Source organism: Scaptodrosophila lebanonensis, unplaced genomic scaffold, assembly GCF_003285725.1.
Source record: "Scaptodrosophila lebanonensis strain 11010-0011.00,11010-0021.00 unplaced genomic scaffold, SlebRS2 tig00000072-arrow-pilon, whole genome shotgun sequence".
NCBI classification, from domain to species: domain Eukaryota; kingdom Metazoa; phylum Arthropoda; class Insecta; order Diptera; family Drosophilidae; genus Scaptodrosophila; species Scaptodrosophila lebanonensis.
In genome coordinates, this window is record NW_022060558.1 from 159,759 (window position 1) to 165,758 (window position 6,000).

Genomic DNA, 6,000 nt, shown 5'->3' on the forward strand with positions numbered 1-6,000 from the left:
AACGACTACGACGTCGTCGCAGTCGCCGCCTAATACATATATAAATAATATATATTATTATATAGATATATGCATATATTTAAAATGCTTCTCTTCGCCCGTTGCGTGTGTGTGTGTGTGTATGTGTGTGTGTACATATATATAAGTATATCTATATAGAAAAAACATGCAAGTTGTTGGTAGGAAGGAGCAAGCAAGCTAGCTGACGTCGCAATCGTCGTCATCGCCAACGTCGTTGGCTCGTTTGCTTGCAAGAAAGTGTTGCATACTTATGTGGGCACACGTTAACGCTGCCGCCGCAGTCGTAGCATCAGCAGCAGCAGCAGAAGCAGAAGCGGCAGCAGCGTCTTGTACTTTTGGTTTTCGGTTCGGTTCAAGTCAAGGCAGCAGCATTTTACTTTTGTATTCTAAAATACAAAATTCAGTACGTTTCTAGTCACGCGCGCTGGCAGAAGTTTTTGTTGCGTTTTGTGTCTTGTGACATGCACTGAGCAACGCCGCCTCCTCGACTTGTGTAAAAATTAATTCAAATTAAATAAAATAACATAAATAACTAAAACAAAAAAATCGTTTTCAATTGTCCAAATGAACAATGCAAAAGAAAATGCTGCGTGTTTGAGTTGTTCCGACATAATAAATTAAATAAAAATCAATTTCAAATAAATAATTATTTATTACTAAATAAATATAAAGCTATATCCCATATAGTTCTCTAATAGGCTTACGCTCATCATATTACACACCATTATATAAAGAAATAAAAAATTAATTATATTATAGAAGAAACATTAAGATTTTTGCAAAACACTCACCATTTAAATATTCCATTGCTGTTTGTGTGGTACGTGCAAAAAAGTAAAGAAAATAAAGTAGTTCCATTCTTGAAGGCACTTGTGAATTAGCCAGTTGATTAGCCAACCAAAAGCAGAGCAATGATAACAACAAAACACTCTTGCAACCACCACCACGCAGCACCACTTGCTGCTCGCATTGGCGGCACACATTGCGCATACGACACGTTGACCAAGGCGTAAAAGATGCCGCTCACAGTTATCCTTGTTGCGCACTTACGTGTGTACGTATAACGTCTTATGCGCATCGCTCCCTTTGTTTGTCGGGGTAAAAACTTTGCAGGAAATTATCTAAAATGCTCAAAGGCATGCCAGGGCAAGGCAAGGCCAGAAGTAAGGCGGGCGGTTGCCTCAGATTCGCCGCACATTAGGAAAACTCCTGCTCAACTTTGTCAGCAAGTTGTGGCAGCTTAGCTAGCACACACACACACATACAGCACGCCACACACAAAGAGTCAGCAGGATACACAAGCGCCACATTTACTTATATAGACACGCTTAATTTATACATAAGAATAAATTCATACAAATACACTCACACACATACACTTTGGCGGAAAAGAGAGACACCGATGGCGTGACTGAGGCAGTGTGTTGTAAGCTCTTGGAATATAAAAGCACTTGCTGGCCATTTCTTGTGAGACATTTCATCGTCTTGGCTCGCAGAGTCGGTACGTGCGGCCAATTCAGCAGCTAGCAGCCAGCAGCCAGCAGTCAACAGCCAGTAGTCAGTTTGCCAACAGCCTTCGGTTAGTTGGTCAGTCCGGAGACAGCCTCAGCGGTCAGTTAGCTCAGTAGTTATCAGTCAGTTGTGTTTCGACCAACGCAGGGTACGTGTATTGGGGCTGCCACTTATCGAAGATGCGGCTCCTTAAGTGACTTGGATTGAATTTAAGCAAATAATTAATGAATATTTAAAACTCTATATTTTATTTCATTCAAACAAATAAAAAAAATTGAAAAAATTAAGTGACAAAGTGAGAACAAAACGGTTTAAGACAAAAACAAAACTGTGCGAACAAACCAATAATAATTCATGTTAAATAAAAAAATAAATTTAAAGCTAAAATAACGAAAATAGTTTGCCATATAAAATGAATAAACATAATTAAATAAAATTAAATACTTTTCTTTTTACTTATTGTTAAAATAAATTTTGCATTATAATTAACACTAATTATGATTTAAAATTCTACATAATGGAAAACGCAAATTACAAAATGCCAATTTTAATTCCAGTTTGATTTACATTCTTTATTATTTGGACCACTTCAAATACTAATCAGTTTTAATTTAAGTGATTTTTACATATTTTTATAACACTTCCGCAGTTGATACTTAATTGTTCAGATTGTTGTTTCAAATAATTAATTTGATTTACATTCTTTATTATTTGGACCACTTCAAATACTAATCAGCTTTAATTTAAGTGATTTTTACATATTTTTATAACACTTCTGCAGTTGATACTTAATTGTTCAGATTGTTGTTTCAAATAAGAGAAATGTAAAATTCAAATACAATACTAATTATTTATAGGCATATTTTTGTTTAAATTTTCAACCCGGACTACCACGAAATGAAAACTATTCCCATTGTTTAAGAGCTCATTTCGTTTTAATTTTTTCTGCAATTTTATTTGCTTTTAGTTTTGTATGATTTATTCTAAAAAGCGCTCATTTTACCTTAAATAAATTTTTATTAGTATTTTTCTTAAGGAACTTATTTGAATGGAAATTTAACATTTTTATTTAAATACAAAAATAAGTTACTTTCTGATTAAAATTCGAACATCTATTAATATTCATTATTTTACTGTACAACTAATTTATTGAAGAACAGCATTTCAAAACGTTTTGTGTATCTTCTAATAGGAAAAAAAAAATTCAAAATTCAATGCTAAAGTGAGAAAAGAACGACAAAATACTTTTGAAAAAGTAAGCCCGATTATATAGAAAGTTGAGAATGAAAATTAAATTCAGCTAAAAACGCACAACTAACAAAGCGCTGCGGCAACAAACCAACGAATTAAAAATAAATATGTGAGAAGGTGTTTAACACAGTAAACCAAAACAAAAAAAAGAAAGATTTAAACGAAATTAAATTAAAACAAATAAATACAATCACAGCTACACAAAAATCAAATTAGTTTTAACAAGTGTTCTATAACTTTCGGCTGCGATAACGAAAAACGTAAATAAATGTAACATACTGCGCGGCTGTGTGCTTTAAGTAAATAATTTCTGTTGCCTGTGCACTCAAAATATCACGAATTGTGTGTGAAGTGAAGCCCAACTGTTGACCCACGACCCGTCGTCTACTTTCTTTTCCCGTTGCCCGCAGCGCTTTAAACATTTAGTTGACCCCCCGTGCCCCTCCCATCTTTCTATCGCGCTCGACCATTTTTGTGCTGCACTTTAAATTTTGTGTTCAAACAAACGACAACAATATGTGTCGACAACAACAACACCAACTGCAACAACAACAACTACCACAACAACAACAACAGCGACAGCGACAGCGACCACAAAAAGAGCCACAACCCGGGCCCAGGCACAGTGTGACCAAACACCACTGCCTGACAGCAGCGCTGTGGCGGCGCTGCCTTGGCGCCGCCGTCGTTGCCGCTGCCGGTACCAGCTGCCGACGTTGAACGCTGCCGCAGCCCAGAGACTGCAGGCAGAGCTCGCACGATATGTAAAACTTAAATTAAGGGTAAAATATCGCACATGGTATTGGAGAAAAATAAAAACGAATTTACAAAATACAGAAAACCTAAATTTCGAAACAAAACTATCAAAATGGCAACAACAACAAACTCTCGAACTAGTCAGTGTGGTGTACCTTGAAAAATACCCATTAGTGAAAGCTTAAACTCGTATCTGTGGAGAACGCAGACAAAACACTGCAATAGGGATTCAAATAGAATGGCAGAAAAACATCCGTGAATCACACTTAAGATATTTGTAAATATTAGAAAAGCTGCAGGATTCTTTTACACTTTCTTTGAATTGGATTTTTAGACTAGTTGTCTACTTGTCTAATGTGAATGTGTCATTCAGCAGATTTTGTTAGACTATTATTAATTGCAGACATTATTGTCAAATGCAGATTAGTTTGCAAATTATTAATTGCCTATCTGAGCGATTTGCAACTCCTTAAAAACTTTTCCAACAACATTTTATTAGTATTAATTTTTTGTTTCTTTTTTTTCTGTCACAACCAAAACCTTTATCTGTATCATTTATTTATTTAAAATATGCAGCTTGTTAATATTGATTGCTTTGTTTCCATTATTATGCCTGCAGCTTATATAAAAAGAGATCAAACAAACGGGTCTTATAAATATTAACTATGAGATGCATTTTAAATGAAAACACTTCGAATGAAACTGTAGAGCTGATTCGCTTCTGCTTATTTGTTAGAGCTCGATAGGCCAGATAGGTCGAATTACCAGTAGATTAGTTAGCCTTTAAATACTTACAAATTATTCACCTCACACTCAACACATTCCCATCATTTTATTAATCTTAAGCAGCCTCAATCAAATGTACAAATCACTAATCACAAACTTTTCTCTCCCTTGCGCAATGTGCAATCGTCTGCTTTATAATTGCAGGTTACACCATATCGAGAAGTTATCCAATGAGAAAGCCGCTTAAATTTTGGTAAGTACAGTTTTTTAAATGAGTTTTTTTTATAACATAGATGATACACATTTCTTTATAAGAGATATATTTTTCATTTCCTTTCCTAGTATTCAAAGAGCTAAAAAATATATCTACAAATATAGTCTCAGACACTCCCACAGCCTCTTAGAATACTTTGTTCAACATAAGCTGAATTTCTATCCTAGTATTACTTAAGATATTGTAATACTTATTTACAACCATTTCATATTAATGGTATTGGAATTGTAAATTGACAGAATACTTGCATTATTCGTGTAACAACAAAATCTAACTAAGTAATAACATTGCATATTTATATTTAGTGTAAATATGTTTATAAAGAACTGTTGCAAGAAAGCAAATATATGCAATAGATAGCTACACATTTTGGGAGGAAACTAAAGCTTTTAGTTTATAATATAAGTACCATGATTTTTTGTTACGTGTAATTAAAATGTTAAATCAAATAAACATACTCCATATATAAAGGAACTCTACAACATTTTCGCGAAAATGTGCCGTTGTCGATTGAAAACATTTCCAGCTAAAGTTCTTAATGGTGCATGAAGTTTTTGTTCACTTTCTGAGTCTAAATACAATGTTTATTCTAATGCGGTCTAAAGTTTAATCCAGCATTTTTACTGAGCGGTTTTAGTTCGTGGATAGTTTTGGTCAGCAGTGCTGGGAAAAAACAAGCAAGGCCACAGAATTTTCTAAATGGCATCAATGCTTTATTTTTAATTAACTTATTCATTTATATAAATGTGTTGGCATTTCCATACTGGGAATATATAGACTATCAAAGATACAACAATTTCGGGTAATACTTGTAGCTCCGTTTAACATTAAATCTAAATGAACAACCAATACGTATTTTGCTTTTAAGTCACGTATAATCACATATATATTTTTCATACACAAACAAAATTTTATAATTCTGTTGTGAGCCTGATCGTTCCAATGGTGTCATTAGGACAGCTCAAGAATATGTTGTAACATATTTTAAACACATATCGAATGAAGTTGAGACTTGCTAATGGCCCTTACATGTTATACTTAGTATGAATTATGATTAATTAGCTGTTTAATTTCACTCGAGCTGGCGAAACATAATATGTTAACTTTAAACCTGGAAACAAGAACATAAACATACTTGTATATATATACGTAGAGTCCAAAACTTAGATATATTCAGGCATTATTAACGCAGTCTGGAGTAATCCAATCTGAAGATTTCTATACAAGTAATAAAGGCTTTCGCAGACAATCAATCTAGGGACGGGGCCGGCTGGTGAGAGAGAGAGAAGAAGAGGGTCTTCCTCAATGAATGGCTTTTGTGCACGTGCGTACTTCGTTTTTTAATTAGAAAGCCAACACACGCGCACACACACATGGCTGCAGTTATGGCCAAGTTGTCCGGCCGTGCCTTAATCGCAAAGAATTGCAGTCATATATGTTTTAGTATGTATGTATGGGTC